The 16,828-nt window shown below is 42.5% G+C and overlaps 1 protein-coding gene across 1 annotated transcript in view; it reads left to right on the top strand.

Annotated features, from left to right (window-relative positions):
* ABHD10 (abhydrolase domain containing 10, depalmitoylase) overlaps window positions 1-16,828 on the top strand; it is a 161,900-nt gene that overhangs the window by 53,656 nt on the left and 91,416 nt on the right. The window lies entirely within an intron of this gene.

The raw sequence follows: 16,828 nt of genomic DNA, 5'->3' as shown, positions 1-16,828 counted from the left end.
ATGGTCAGAGTGGGAGCTTCCATAATAGATATAGAAGGATCCCAATCAAAATCGAGTCAATCATTTGAGTCTAAATCACTCAAAGGTTGAAAACGATTATATGTAGCGACACCATGGAATGACTGCCCTTCGGACATAAATACTCTGCCCCTCGAGGGATCATTAATAGGATGCTTTGTTTGATGCCTATAGAAGTATCCCAGTGAGCGGAGAGTGATACCCTGGTCAGTGTGAGGGAGCAAAGAGGCTCTTAACAGGGTATTATTAACCAGGTATGGATTTCAGAGAGTTCTCATTGAGTGCTTTAGCAAAGTTAAGAGCAGATTCTTCTGTACCTTGCCAAAGGAAAAACAAGTCGTCTATGTATCGAACGTACAGCACCACATTTTCAGTCATTGCCTGCTCATGATCAACCATGATTACCCGCTCCTCCCACCAGCCCATATGCAAATTAGCATAGCTGGGGCGAAGCAGGTACCCATGGCCGTCCCGCGCAACTGTTTGTAAAATAATTTGTCAAATACAAACACATTATTGTCTAGACACCATTCAGACATCTTTAGCAACATGAGAGTGTGAGTATATAAGTCAATAGATCTTTTGCCCAAGTAGTATTTTAGGGCATTGAGTCCATCTTTGTGTTTAATACTCGTATACAGAGTATTGACATCAAGTGTCATCAGAAAAAAAAATTCATCACAATGTAGGTCATAGATCTTCGTCAGAAAGTCCCCCGTATCTTTAATAAAAGACGGAAGAGTCTGAACGTATGGCTGTAAAAAAGAGTCAATACATTTAGAAGTGTTCTCAAAAAGACCTCCTATAGCGGATATAATTGGTCTTCCAGGTGGATTTGTGGCGTTTTTATGGATCTTTGGTATTAGATACAACTGTGGAACAATAGGATAGTCTGTTTTGAGAAAGTCAAATTCATGTTTAGAGATCAGGTTGGAACATCTCCACTGGTATAGGTCTGCGTGATATTTTTCTTTTGTACTGGCTAGAGATGTAGGGCTTACCCGACAGTAACATTCAGGGTCTTGGAGTTGTTGATGCGCTTCCAGATTGTATTGATCTAATGGCCAAAGGACGACATTGCCACCTTTATCCGACCATCTCACCACGATGTCTTGGCGTGTTTTGATTTTACTTATGAGATTCTCGTAATCAAGTCTCTGATTATAATTGGTACGGATGAACCTTGTACTAGATAAGGTGGATAGATTTTTAAGGTCTTTGATCATATTTTCAGCGAAAATATCGATGTTGTCTCTTGGCATAATTGGAAGGAAAACTGATTTCGGTTTGTACGGAGTAGGTTTCCTCCCGTAGATATCCAATCCCATGCTATCTGCCACTTGTTTTAAGGGAGTGTCTTCACCAGATTCCAATGCTGCCATATCTTGTAACAACACCATGTCAGCCACTTTCAGGTTGCTCACTGGCTCATTAACATCCATTTGATTCAGTACTGAAATTTCAGATTTATTAGTGGAACTGAAGTATTTTTGCAATTTAAGTTTCCTTATAAAATGAAAGAGATCTATACGAGTTTGAACATAATCAAAGTTGGTAGGTGCGCACCAAGATAAACCTAGTGGCAATATTTCTTGTTCTTTTTCCGTCAGCATCATGTTGGTAAGGTTTATGACTGTATTGTCCATGGTGGTGTTAAATGTTACTTTCTCTTTGTTCGTCTGTTTGTTATTTTGGATGAACTTTTTTCTCCCTCCCCATCTTCTGTCTTTCCGCCTTCTCGTCTTTGATTTTTTGTCTTGTTTGCTTGTTCGTATCGAGGCGGGCGGGGTCTCAAATGCATGGAACGTTCTAGCCGTAAAAAATCAAGCTCTTGAATTACGGATGGCGTGGCACCAGATACGATTTCTTCGATGTCTGATTCGACCTCTGAGCTAAGTTCTGAACTGCTGGGCTCTGTTGATTTCTTTTGAGAGATATTGGCTGAAGATAGTTGTTGTCTTCGAATATTGTCGAATTTTTTCGAAAAAGTATATATTCTGCCATTGAGGTAATCTCGTTTGTCTCTCTGAAATTTCGTTGCTTTTCGTTCCTTGATTGATTGCTCATGCTTTGCCAGTCTCTTTTTCATCTCGATTTGGGCTTTACTAAGTTCTTCTTTGTCAGAGAATTTTTCCAATTCCTTGTATATCTCATCTATTTTCAACAGGATTTTTTCTCGGTCACTGATCGCGTACTTTATCAGGATTTCTAACATGCGCCGTGATGAAGTAGCGCTGTTCTCAGCCCACTCTTTCAGCATATTTGGGTCTGGATTTTCGTAAGTTGGTGCAACGAGAACTCGTAGTCCTCTCGGTATGCGACCTACATCCAAGTACCTCTGTAGTGATTTGCACTCCCACCATTTGGATGTTTCCAACTTGCGTAGTTTCTCCAAGTCATACATAGTCTGTTTTAAATCTTTGTTTTTGTTCATAGCCTCAATGCTATTTGTTGGCTGTGTCTGAAAATCCGTTGATTCATCATTGAATATATCCAATGCTGCCTCTTCTCTTTCTCGGACCCACTCCTCGGCCATCTTATGAATAGAAAATCTCCCTTCTTGCTTCTCACTGCCCGAATAGTTATCTCGGGACTACCTCTCCCATCAGCCACTACAATACCACACTCAAAACCAAGTATGCGAAGAGATTCTTACCTGACAAACAGACAGCCCTCCGGCTATCTTGTATGTCCGCAAGGAAAGTCAACGCGAAACAGTGGTCGTAGTGGGTTGATATCCGCTGCGGGGGGCGCCGCGTTTTCTGCACAGAAGTAACCACAAGGTCCCGGTTACGCGGTGCTCCAAATCGAGGAGGGTCTACGTGAAGACTCCGGATCGTCTTAAACATACAACCAATCCTGCTGTAGAGATTCAAAACAGGCGTAGACTCCGTGAGGATAAAGCATGAAGGAATTTATTTTCGTCGAGAGACCATAGACGCGTTTCGACGGCAAGCCGCCTTTGTCAATATCACAGGTAACACCAATGGCAACCATTAAGTACTGTGTGTCATAGAAGAATCGTCATGACAACGATATACAATTGACATGGAAAACAAAAAATGATGAAGTCTCAGCCCCAGAATTGAAAGACAGACTATTTTGTTTAGCATATAAGTTCCTTACTGCTGAAAAATTGTTACAATTAAATTCACAATTATGCAAAAACTTAAGCAGTGTAAATTCAACAGAAAACGGAACATAGACAAAATTAATTATAGAGCCCTAGTGGGCCTAAATTGTAAAAACTCCCTAAACAGTCCTTGAATTTGTGATCTTGTTAGACAGAAAATAGCCTAGTAGCTACATATTTCTAAAACAAATGGACTGAAGGGAAGAGAGAGGCTAAACTGAACTCATAATGGGTTCACAAAAGGCATATCGTCTGTCGTCCTGGGCTGGGGATAATAGCAGTCCAGACACATAGTTCAAAGAAGACTAAAGATACAATTGGGTGAACCTGGGATAAAAAAACGGAGTTTGGGTACGGTTAGAGACAGGCAGAGTAGATTCAAAAGTGTACGGATAAAGCCTCATCCGTATTTAATCCAATGGGTATTTTGGTGTTGAACAGAATGATGTACTTGGATTCTAGTCTACGCAATGTTTGCTGTCTATTCCCTCCTCTTGGGTTCCTAGGCACAGTATGAATAACGCAGTAGGAAAGGTCAGATGATCTTCCACTGTGGTATTGATTGATGTGTCTGGCCACCGGGTAATTGGGGTCATCATTGTTGATTGCCCGCAAATGCTGCAGTATACGTACATGAACAGGGTGAATGGTAGACCCTATATAACGTTTATTACATGTGCATTGTAACATGTATACTGCAAATTCACTTTTACATGTGAAACTTCCCCTTATAGTAAAGGGAGAGTGTCTAAGTGGGGAACTGATTTCTTTCACATTAATACCATGGCGGCAGACCTTACATTTGGTACATTTCCTAAAGCCATTGTTGGTTTTGAGCCACTCAGAACCCTTGTTGACACTAGGTGCATTATTGACTAGTTCCTGTCTCATGGATTTTGCACGTCTAATGTTAAAGATGGTGTCCTTGGCATTTTTGGACCTAGAACAGGGTCATTGCGCACAATCTGCCAATGTTTATACAGTGTCTTTCTCAAAACGTCATGATAGGTATTGTATCCAGTTATGAATCTAGGTATTCCTGATATAGAATTTTTATTTTTGTTCTTTATTTTTTCTGGATTAGGGAAAAGAAGTTCCTTTCTGGTGACATTTCGGACTTTGGCATTAGCTTTATTTAAAGTGTCTGCATTGTAACCTCTTAGTTCTAGTCTATCAAACAGTGTGTTGGTGGCTTTGACAAGGCTACTCTCTGTGCTGCAGTTTCTCTTCATACGGAGACATTCTGCGTATGGGATGCTTTGTTTTAAAGAGGTGGGGTGGAAGCTACTATAGTGGAGAATAGAGTTTCCTGATGTAGGTTTCCTGTAGGTTCTAGTCTCTATTTTGGAATTCTCCACAAAAACCTCTAAATCCAAGAATTGAATAGACGACTTGTTGATGTTACATGTGAAAGATAAATTGAGAGAGTTCTCAGTCAGTCAAAAGTCTGTATTCGGTTTAAGTGCAAACCATAAAAGCATACTACAATATAATGGATAAAAGACGAATTTCATTTCAAATGATCTATAGCACCTATACACATATAAAAACAGCTAAATATGCAATTTAAAAAGGAAAAACAATCCCAATTAAAAAACATTTAAAAGAGGACACAATTCATTTCCTCAAAGATCTAATGACCACAGATAAAAAATTCGCAATATTAAAAGTTTCCCAAACATCGGTTAACATTTGAAGATGGAGAAGAGCAGGTCTCACCTGCACAAAACCTTTGTTTTTTAAAATAGGGAGTAAGAAGCGTTTCCTAATGTCAATAAAGTGCTCACAAAAGAAGAGAAAGTGTGTGATATCCTGTTGCGAAAAATTATCACAGGAACAAGGGCCGAGATCCTCTACCCTTTTCCAACCTTTCTTATCTCCAAACAATAGGTGTAATTGATTTAGTCTAAATCTAGTCAATAAAAAACGGTGATTTGCATTTGTGACATATCCTAGGTATGGTTCCATAGATGGTGTTGTTTTACATAGCTGGTGGGCCCTGACAGTAACCTTTGTCAGCTCATTTCCTTCCCGATCCATAGTAGCTATGTGCATAAAGGTTTCCTTACACCATTTTATGTCTCCCTTGACTAGGGCTTCCGGTAAATGGTATAATTCAGGTCGACCCAACTTTTTTGCCAGTTTCTGAATGTATTTCAGCCAGGGTATAGATGACCCATGATCTAATAACATACAATCTCTCATGATCGTGCGATTTAACTGTAGATCCGGGTTTAACCAAATGCTAATCCATTTCAATAATGGGGCCAAGGCTATAGAGTCTTCTACAAAACCAATTCCAAGCTCCTGATGGGTGTTATAATTAGCAGTTGAGATCGGAACTGAAAGGAGGTTTTTTTAAAACCTGTCCTCAACAATCTGTATTCTTTTAGCATTTTTAATATCCCATACCTCGGCTCCATACATTGCTAGAGAGAAGCATTTGGCTCTATATACTTGAATAAGAGCCTTCGTAGGCCTGGCACCTAACTTCCTGGCAAAACCTAGAACAGCCACAGTCGCTCTAGATAAGACAATCTTTTTGGCTGTTATTTGGGTTACCCAAGAACCTTGATCATCAAAAAGAACGCCCAAGTAGGGAAATGTTGATACCCTGGATAGTGGATGGCCCCCACATTTAAAGGTTTTAATCTTTGAGGATTTTGGTCCAATGGCCATTACATGCGATTTTGAAAAATTGACAGTAAGATCCAATGCCTTCATAAAACCCGCAAATGAATCTAACAATAACTGAAGTCCCACCCCCGTTCTTGCAAGTAAGGCGGCATCATCCGCATATAAAAGTGCGGGAATTAGACATTTCCCTGCACGCGGAATATCATTACATGAGGTGATTAAAGCATTATCTAATTTGTTTATATATAGGGTAAAGAGCAGGGGTGCCAAGATGCACCCCTGTCTAACTCCATTAGATATGGGTATGTCTTCTGTACAGTTGCCCAATTGGTCATACCGAACCGTGGCCGATTAAATCCCTATGTAAATCAGCTAAGAAGTAGACGATGTTTTTGTCTACTCCATAGGATAGGAGCAAGGACCACAATTTTGACCTATTTACACGGTCAAAGGCCGATGACAGGTCCATAAAAGCTACCAAAAGGGCTCCCTTCTTGGCCACCGTATATTTGCCTATTAATAATTGCAAATGTATACATTGATCTATGGTGCCCATCCCTTTTCTAAATCCATACTGAGCCATGGAGAGTGTTTCTGATTCCTCTAACCAACCTGTCAGTTGGGCAAGGACCACCCTTCCCAGTACTTTCACTGAAGAATGTATTAGGGATATCGGGCGATAGCAACTCGGGTCACCTCTGTCTCCTTTTTTATAAATGGGTATTATAACCGATTTCGCCCAAGTGGGAGGAAGACCCAGTTGACAGGCATTAACAAAGACATTGTATAAAATTTTGGACCAAGTTTTTATGTCTGATTTAAAAAGTTCTGCCGGGACTCCATCGGGTCCCGGTGCCTTATTGCTTGTCATTTGCATGATGGCATGTGTAACCTCTAATTCTGTAAAAGACAGAGTATAATCCTCCAAGTTTAGTGTAGGGGCCACCCTTGTCCCATCTCCATCATACACCTGTTTAAAATGACTAAACCATTTTTTTTCTTGAATACCGCAGTCAAGCTCATTATTATTTTTGCCATGAAAAAAAGGCTTATTGACCACGGACCAAAATTTGGCACTATTTTTAATTACATCTATAGATAAAAGTTCATTCCATGCTTCCTCCCTAATTTCATTTTTACGCTTACTCTGAGCCTTTTTATAAGCTTTCCTGAGTACAGCGATTTCTGTTTTGTCAGATGGCACAGCTTTCAATGCTCTCATTAACTTCCGTTGGGCTATTGAGCAATTATGATCAAACCATTTCTCCCCGTTCATGGGTTGCCCCTTCCATACTTTTTTAAGGTCACTATTGACCTGTAAGCAAATTTTACCATAGGCTACCAGGACCTCATCGCCAGTAATCCCGTCTTTCAAGCAGGTAGACATTTCCTCCCCAACCTTTCCCAACAAATTTTCATTAAAGTCCTTCGGTACCACTCGGCACCATTTCAGACGACGTGTTTGGTCAATGGGCCTTATGTCCAAAATTCCAGCGGCAAGAGTGTCAGATTCTCTTTTCCTTAAGTCGTCACACAGGGTCAACTGGACAGAATTATGGTCACCATAAATAGACCAGTTGACCCTGTACTGACTCACACTATCTACTAGAATTGTACTAACAAAAATATAGTCAATGGTAGAGCCCAAGCCACTTCCTTTGTATGTTGGGATATCATCTGTATGATTAGCGGGATAAACCAAAGCATTTCCAGCGAGGAGCTCCTCTAAGTACATGCCCTGCGGGGTATGTTCAAAATGAATATTTTCCTGGTTTGATGGACCTAAACTGTCCCACACAAAACAATTGCTAAAACATCGATGAACATTAAAATCTCCGAGCACTATAACCGAATAGGGATTCTTATTATTATCATTATAGATTTCCAAGAAATCATGAAGACTGACTAAATGTTCATTTGGCGTACTCTTAGCAAAAGAATTATAAAAATTAACAATAAGCCAATTCCCGTTTGAGTTGGTTTGAATTTCTACAGCAAGGCAATAAGGCGAACCTGTTTCCACTTTACTATAAGTACCCTCAATTTTCAAAGAAATGAGGGTTAAGAGTCCGCCTTTTGCCCTCCCCCTGCAAGAGGCCACCGCAGCTGACCAGAAAGCAGAATACCCATCCAACAAAAAGGTACTTTCCGTGTCCCAGGTCTCTTGTAGCCCAATAATTTCACAGCCTAATAAGCAGTCCCCCCACAGGGGATCTTGCGCTTTACTATTAAGCCCTGCTATATTCCAACTAAGGACCCTCGTACCTACAAACTGGGATGGCACACCAACTGAGCTATCCATATTTCCATCATTAGTATTCATCTCCACAGTCATGATATTTGGGATGCCCTCCACCCCCGTACATAATTGAATTTCGTTTATCCCCTGGTCCTCCTCCATGGTCAGAGTGGGAGCTTCCATAATAGATATAGAAGGATCCCAATCAAAATCGAGTCAATCATTTGAGTCTAAATCACTCAAAGGTTGAAAACGATTATATGTAGCGACACCATGGAATGACTGCCCTTCGGACATAAATACTCTGCCCCTCGAGGGATCATTAATAGGATGCTTTGTTTGATGCCTATAGAAGTATCCCAGTGAGCGGAGAGTGATACCCTGGTCAGTGTGAGGGAGCAAAGAGGCTCTTAACAGGGTATTATTAACCAGGTATGGATTTCAGAGAGTTCTCATTGAGTGCTTTAGCAAAGTTAAGAGTAGATTCTTCTGTACCTTGCCAAAGGAAAAACAAGTCGTCTATGTATCGAACGTACAGCACCACATTTTCAGTCATTGCCTGCTCATGATCAACCATGATTACCCGCTCCTCCCACCAGCCCATATGCAAATTAGCATAGCTGGGGCGAAGCAGGTACCCATGGCCGTCCCGCGCAACTGTTTGTAAAATAATTTGTCAAATACAAACACATTATTGTCTAGACACCATTCAGACATCTTTAGCAACATGAGAGTGTGAGTATATAAGTCAATAGATCTTTTGCCCAAGTAGTATTTTAGGGCATTGAGTCCATCTTTGTGTTTAATACTCGTATACAGAGTATTGACATCAAGTGTCATCAGAAAAAAAAATTCATCACAATGTAGGTCATAGATCTTCGTCAGAAAGTCCCCCGTATCTTTAATAAAAGACGGAAGAGTCTGAACGTATGGCTGTAAAAAAGAGTCAATACATTTAGAAGTGTTCTCAAAAAGACCTCCTATAGCGGATATAATTGGTCTTCCAGGTGGATTTGTGGCGTTTTTATGGATCTTTGGTATTAGATACAACTGTGGAACAATAGGATAGTCTGTTTTGAGAAAGTCAAATTCATGTTTAGAGATCAGGTTGGAACATCTCCACTGGTATAGGTCTGCGTGATATTTTTCTTTTGTACTGGCTAGAGATGTAGGGCTTACCCGACAGTAACATTCAGGGTCTTGGAGTTGTTGATGCGCTTCCAGATTGTATTGATCTAATGGCCAAAGGACGACATTGCCACCTTTATCCGACCATCTCACCACGATGTCTTGGCGTGTTTTGATTTTACTTATGAGATTCTCGTAATCAAGTCTCTGATTATAATTGGTACGGATGAACCTTGTACTAGATAAGGTGGATAGATTTTTAAGGTCTTTGATCATATTTTCAGCGAAAATATCGATGTTGTCTCTTGGCATAATTGGAAGGAAAACTGATTTCGGTTTGTACGGAGTAGGTTTCCTCCCGTAGATATCCAATCCCATGCTATCTGCCACTTGTTTTAAGGGAGTGTCTTCACCAGATTCCAATGCTGCCATATCTTGTAACAACACCATGTCAGCCACTTTCAGGTTGCTCACTGGCTCATTAACATCCATTTGATTCAGTACTGAAATTTCAGATTTATTAGTGGAACTGAAGTATTTTTGCAATTTAAGTTTCCTTATAAAATGAAAGAGATCTATACGAGTTTGAACATAATCAAAGTTGGTAGGTGCGCACCAAGATAAACCTAGTGGCAATATTTCTTGTTCTTTTTCCGTCAGCATCATGTTGGTAAGGTTTATGACTGTATTGTCCATGGTGGTGTTAAATGTTACTTTCTCTTTGTTCGTCTGTTTGTTATTTTGGATGAACTTTTTTCTCCCTCCCCATCTTCTGTCTTTCCGCCTTCTCGTCTTTGATTTTTTGTCTTGTTTGCTTGTTCGTATCGAGGCGGGCGGGGTCTCAAATGCATGGAACGTTCTAGCCGTAAAAAATCAAGCTCTTGAATTACGGATGGCGTGGCACCAGATACGATTTCTTCGATGTCTGATTCGACCTCTGAGCTAAGTTCTGAACTGCTGGGCTCTGTTGATTTCTTTTGAGAGATATTGGCTGAAGATAGTTGTTGTCTTCGAATATTGTCGAATTTTTTCGAAAAAGTATATATTCTGCCATTGAGGTAATCTCGTTTGTCTCTCTGAAATTTCGTTGCTTTTCGTTCCTTGATTGATTGCTCATGCTTTGCCAGTCTCTTTTTCATCTCGATTTGGGCTTTACTAAGTTCTTCTTTGTCAGAGAATTTTTCCAATTCCTTGTATATCTCATCTATTTTCAACAGGATTTTTTCTCGGTCACTGATCGCGTACTTTATCAGGATTTCTAACATGCGCCGTGATGAAGTAGCGCTGTTCTCAGCCCACTCTTTCAGCATATTTGGGTCTGGATTTTCGTAAGTTGGTGCAACGAGAACTCGTAGTCCTCTCGGTATGCGACCTACATCCAAGTACCTCTGTAGTGATTTGCACTCCCACCATTTGGATGTTTCCAACTTGCGTAGTTTCTCCAAGTCATACATAGTCTGTTTTAAATCTTTGTTTTTGTTCATAGCCTCAATGCTATTTGTTGGCTGTGTCTGAAAATCCGTTGATTCATCATTGAATATATCCAATGCTGCCTCTTCTCTTTCTCGGACCCACTCCTCGGCCATCTTATGAATAGAAAATCTCCCTTCTTGCTTCTCACTGCCCGAATAGTTATCTCGGGACTACCTCTCCCATCAGCCACTACAATACCACACTCAAAACCAAGTATGCGAAGAGATTCTTACCTGACAAACAGACAGCCCTCCGGCTATCTTGTATGTCCGCAAGGAAAGTCAACGCGAAACAGTGGTCGTAGTGGGTTGATATCCGCTGCGGGGGGCGCCGCGTTTTCTGCACAGAAGTAACCACAAGGTCCCGGTTACGCGGTGCTCCAAATCGAGGAGGGTCTACGTGAAGACTCCGGATCGTCTTAAACATACAACCAATCCTGCTGTAGAGATTCAAAACAGGCGTAGACTCCGTGAGGATAAAGCATGAAGGAATTTATTTTCGTCGAGAGACCATAGACGCGTTTCGACGGCAAGCCGCCTTTGTCAATATCACAGGTAACACCAATGGCAACCATTAAGTACTGTGTGTCATAGAAGAATCGTCATGACAACGATATACAATTGACATGGAAAACAAAAAATGATGAAGTCTCAGCCCCAGAATTGAAAGACAGACTATTTTGTTTAGCATATAAGTTCCTTACTGCTGAAAAATTGTTACAATTAAATTCACAATTATGCAAAAACTTAAGCAGTGTAAATTCAACAGAAAACGGAACATAGACAAAATTATTTATAGATATACATATATATAATATTATATAATTGTTTTTTTTTTTTTCACTGTAAAAACCATAGGTTTCAGGAACGTTCTAGTTAGTTGGACATTTTACTTGTACAAAACCATAGAAATTCGCGCCCCCGCAATGCACTGCTGATGACGTCACATATTACATCATTCATGACATGGTCAGTGACATCACTGATGACATCATCCAGTGACTGTGTGTTTCTGTAAAGTTCAAATATGTGTTATATACATGCCAAGGTGTATTGAAGAATGAGTGGGTGTATAAGTGTCTGAATGGAGGATTTAGTATGTGCGTGACTGACTGTATAAGTGAGTGATTAAATGTGTCTTACTGAATGCATGGGTTAGTGACTAAACTGTCTGAATGTGTGTATCAGTATGTCTTTTGTTGTGTAAGCTGCTGCATGTGTTGGTCAATAGCTACATGAGTGTCTATATGGGTTATTTGGGTTATTGATTGGTTGCCTGAGTATTTGTATGGGAAACTGAGTGTGTGTGGGTGGGTGGGAGGTGTGTGACTGTGCATAGATGTGTGAGTGGTTGATTCACTGGGTGTATGGGTTCAAGAGTGCATGTGGAAACAGCTGTATTGGTGGGTGAGTGTGTGTATGAGTATGTTGGTGAGTGACTAGATGTCTCAGTTCTACATGTCCAAGTAACTACATGTGTAAAAGTCAGTGATTGTGAGAGTGGCTGTATGGATGAGTGTGTACTTGTATCAGTGATTATATAAGAGAGAGAGTATGTGTTAGTATATGTTTGAATAAGTGAGGTGGTATGTATATAACTGTATAGGTGAGGAAATGGGAGTGTGATTGATTCTTTGCATGACTGACTAGGTGTGTGAGTAACTCCATGGATGAGTGATGGTGTGTGAGTGTATGTATAGGTCTATGAGTGCAAATGATAGTGTTGTATTGATGAGTGACTGTATGTATGAGTGATTGTATGGGTGAATGAGTGGATGTGTGTGTAGACCTAGGAATCAGTAAGTGCGTATGTAGTAACTGGTATTGGTGTGTCGATGGTTTTGAAAATGGTAGTCTTTATTTTACAGTGGGTGTATCAAAGATTATTTTAGAGTGTGAGGAGGTGCATCAGATTTTGATGTGGATGATGTCATCAGTGATGTCATTTGAGATGTCATCAGTGATGTCACTGACCATGTGATAAATGATGTAATATGCGACGTCATCAGCAGTGCATTGCGGGGGCGCGAGTTACAGTTAGCTGAACTAACTAGAACGGGAGAATTTCTATGGTTTTGTACGAGTGAAATGTCCAACTAACTATAACGTCCCTGAAACCTATGATTTTTTCAGTGAATTTCAATGGTTTTTAAAATGCTAATTTCTAACTATGCCTACAAAGTTAGGACATGTGAAGGAAAAGGAACAAAAGCGCAGCAAGAAGCAAGATAAATGCAGAAAGAGGCAACAGAAGTCCAGAAAGACTAAGAAAAGTGCAGGAAGAAGCAAGAGATGTGCAGAAAGAACCAACAGAGAAGCAGAAAGTCCTCCTGTGCCCCCAACTTTTTAGTGACGGGTACTGGTGGTAACTGACTCTGACTAACCAGGACCGGAGCCAGTGCTATGCTAAAAGACACTTAGAATACAGTGAAAACACCTACATACACTAGGGAACACTATGCGTTGGGGTACCCCTATAATTAGCATGACCGCCTCTGTATTTGCCATGAATTAGTACCTGGGTCATTGCATGAGTACATTGGTAGTGACTGGATGATTAGAGTGCTGCAAGGACAGTGCATGGTGATTTTATAACTGCTTGGGTTTTGGCGGAGTGATTGGATAAGTACATGATGCTGGATGGTTGATTTGAGGAGTGCATGGGTACAACCTGGGTAATTGGAGGAGTGAATCAGTACTGTGTGGGTGGTTGGAGGTCTGCATGGGTAGTGCACAGGGGATTGTAACAGTGCATGCGTTGGTGCCTGGCTCACTCCATGAGTACATGGGTGCTGACTGGAAGATTAGAGTACTGCAAGGAGAGTGCATGGTGACTTTATAAGTGCCTGGGTTTTGGCGGAGTGATTGGATAAGTACATGGTGCTCGGTGGGTGATTGGAGGAGTGCATGGGCAAGGGCTGGACTGCATGGGTACTGCTCAGGGTATTGTAGCAGCGCATGATTTAGTGCATGGGTCATTGCATGAGTGCATGGGTAGTGACTGGAAGATTAGAGTGCTGCAAGGAGAGTGCATGGTGAATTTATAAGTGCTTGGGTTTTGGTGGAGTGATTGCATAAGTACACACATGTCACATCAGGCCCCGCCCCCTCCCTTCACCACTGTGCAAACGCACCCCCTGGCGGGTTTTAATTTGGGGGATTAATTCCCCTTGACTCCTGAGGGTCCCTGGGGGCCAACTAGCCCACCATGTACCTCCAATCAGCGCCACAGAGCTACGTTGCAGAGAGGTGGTCCGAGGCCATGCCCCTTTTTACACCTCTCTGCAACACAACTCTGTGGCGCTTACTGGACGTACCTGGTGGGCTAGTTGGCCCCCAGTGACCCTCAGGATTCAAGGTGACTTAATTCCCCAACTTTAAACGCGCCACAGGGTGCGTTTGCACTGTTGTCACATCAGGCCATGCCCCCTCCCTGCACCACTGTGCAAACGCACCCCCTGGTGCGTTGTAAATTGGGGGATTAATACCCCTGGAGTCCTGAGGGTCCCTGGGGGCCAACTAGCCCACCAGGTACCTCCAGTAAGCGCCACAGAGCTGCGTTGCAGAGAGGTGTAAAAAGGGGCATGGCCTCTGAACACCTCTGCAACGCAGCTCCCTGGCGATTACTGGAGGTACCTGGTGGGCTAGTTGGCCCTCGGGGACCCTCAGTATTCAAGGAAAATTAATTCCCCCACCTACAACGCGCCAGGGGGCGTGTTTGCTGAGTGCTGCAGTTAGGGGGCGTGGCCTCCACCGCAATGCCGGCTTTTTTATTTAGTCATTTATTTTTCCAGGGGGGCTGTGTGGCCCCCCTCCTTTAAATTTTTGGGGGGCCCTGGGGACCCCATTCCCAAGGGCCTGTTTTACAAAAAAGAAAAGAAAAAACAACAAAAAAAACTGGAGGGGGTCCGCGCGGCCCCCCTCCCGAGGCCAATTACGGCCCCGGGGACCCCATCCCCGGGGCATGGCCACATTTTTATTTTATTTTTTAAAGGAGGGGGGTTGCGTATTGCTTTTGCGTATTGCTAACATGCAGCTCCCCTTGTGGAAAAGCAATGTGGTTTGGATTTTGTAAGCGAGAGCAGGAAACCTGCTCTCGCTTACAAAATCCAAACCACAGTTTGATATGACAGGGCGAGAGCCGCACGGTTCCCACCCTACCATAGCAAACAGCAATGTCCCGGGGGTGGGCACCCCGGGACACTGCAGGAGCCAGCCCTGGGGGGTGGCGGTCCCCAGGGCAATGGAGGGCTCCAGGAGGGGAGCTGCGTGGCCCCCCTCCCAACTAGTGCACAGCCCCGGGGTGATGGTGGTCCCCGGGGCTCGGGGGTCCGTAACTGCCCCTGAATTTACATGCTTAGTGCCCTGGGGAGGTGGCGGTCCCTGGGGCAGAGGGGGCCGTGTGCCCCCCGCAAATAATTAATAAAAGCCCCGGGGGCTGTGGTCCCTGGGGCTTGGCCCCCCACACATTAAAAATTAGCCCCAGGGGGTGGCGGTCCCTGGGGCTGCGGGGGACTGCGTGACCCCCCCCCCCCCCCATAAATCTTGCCCCAGGAGGTGGCGGTCCCCGGGGCAGTGGGGGGATTGGGCCCCCCCCCCACATATTTTTTTTCAGTGCCCCCGGGACCTGGCCCACCTGGGGGTTTCAATACAACGAAGCGCGGGAACCCGTGCTTCGTTTTGTTTTTATTTTCTCGTCCGGATTCGCGACCCCAGCGCAAATTTTGTGCTATTTTTGGCCCTGGGGGTCCTTGTGGGGCCCCCTGAGCAGGCTTTGGGGGTTAGGGTGTTTCTACCCTGTCCTTTTTTTTTTTTCTTTCACCTTTGTTTTTCTGTTTTCTTGTGACTCGGTTCTACCGAGTCACAAGATGGCTGCCAACACTTCCTGGTTTGGAGTGTTGGCAGCCAATTAAAATGAAGCTCGTGGTCGGGAGGGTTCGCGGATCCACCGTGCCCCTAGATATCGATATTTGTTTTTTTTTCAATTTCTCAGCAACTACTGAACGGATGTACACCATTATTAAAAAGGTCTCTTTCTGAGCCAAGCAGTACCTTCTTGCCAAATTTGGTGTAATTACGTTCAGCAGTTTGGGCTGTAGCCTTGGCTAAAATTTCCTATAGAAATGAACATGGAGAAAACACTTTTTGGGACCCCCTTTTTTTCTCAGCCCCCACTTGACAAATCACCCCCAAACTTTCAGGATAGGAGCTGACCTGGATAGACCTTTTTTTTGTGGAGAATTTCGCAAAGATTCGTCAAACGACGCCAAAGTTATTAGCAAATCAAAAAATGCTTTTCCTATGGAATCTAGGTTCTAGCAATAACTACCTACTGGCAACTGCCAGTAGGTAAAATATATATATATATATATATATGTGTGTGTTACTGCATAAATAAGTACATTTTTATCATAACAATTCAACTACAATTGCTTCACTATCGAGTAAAATATAAAAACAAATAAATTCGCTCAAAGTACAGCAACACTTGAAAAGTCTGAGTTTATTATATAAATCTAGATATATTACCATATATATATATATATACCTTCTATGTACTTATGTATCTTTATACTTCTTACTTTACTCCTAATTCGGCATCTCCAGTGGACTATCCTATATCCCACCCTATACCGCTCTCAATATATCCTCTACCTCCACTCTCTTGACTCATCCCACACCTCAATCTACTGCTCTCTCCATTGCCACACTCTATACCGCTCTCAATAGATCCTCTGCCTCCACTCTGACTCACCCCAAACCCCATTCTGCTACTATGACCCCAAAAATATCCCTTTCTAGACTCTTTCCTCCTCCAGCTCTCCTTGCATCATCTCAAACCTTTTTTACTATTCAGATCTACCAAATAAGCCTTTTAAACCCTTTCCTCTGACTGTTTTCCCTTCTTCTCTACTCATCCCAAACCACCTTCTGCTGCTATGATCTCCAAATAGACACTTTCTAGACCTTCCCTCTTCTATCCCTCTGCTATCCTTCTCAATCCAACAACATTTTTTACTTGTGGACCGCTCAAAATAATTTCATATTTCCCTATACTAATTCACCACTAATCCTGTTTGGGGTCCAGGAGTAGTGTGCTACTCACCGGAAAGTGTTTCGACGCCTCGTATGGGGTAGTAAGTGCTATATAAATGCAATTAGGATTACAAAGCCATTGGTGGTGATAATGCTATCTTCTCC

Source organism: Triturus cristatus, chromosome 8 (assembly GCF_964204655.1).
Source record: "Triturus cristatus chromosome 8, aTriCri1.1, whole genome shotgun sequence".
Lineage (NCBI taxonomy): Eukaryota > Metazoa > Chordata > Amphibia > Caudata > Salamandridae > Triturus > Triturus cristatus.
Note: the sequence above shows the minus strand (reverse complement) of the source record. Positions and strands in the feature narration are given on the sequence as shown.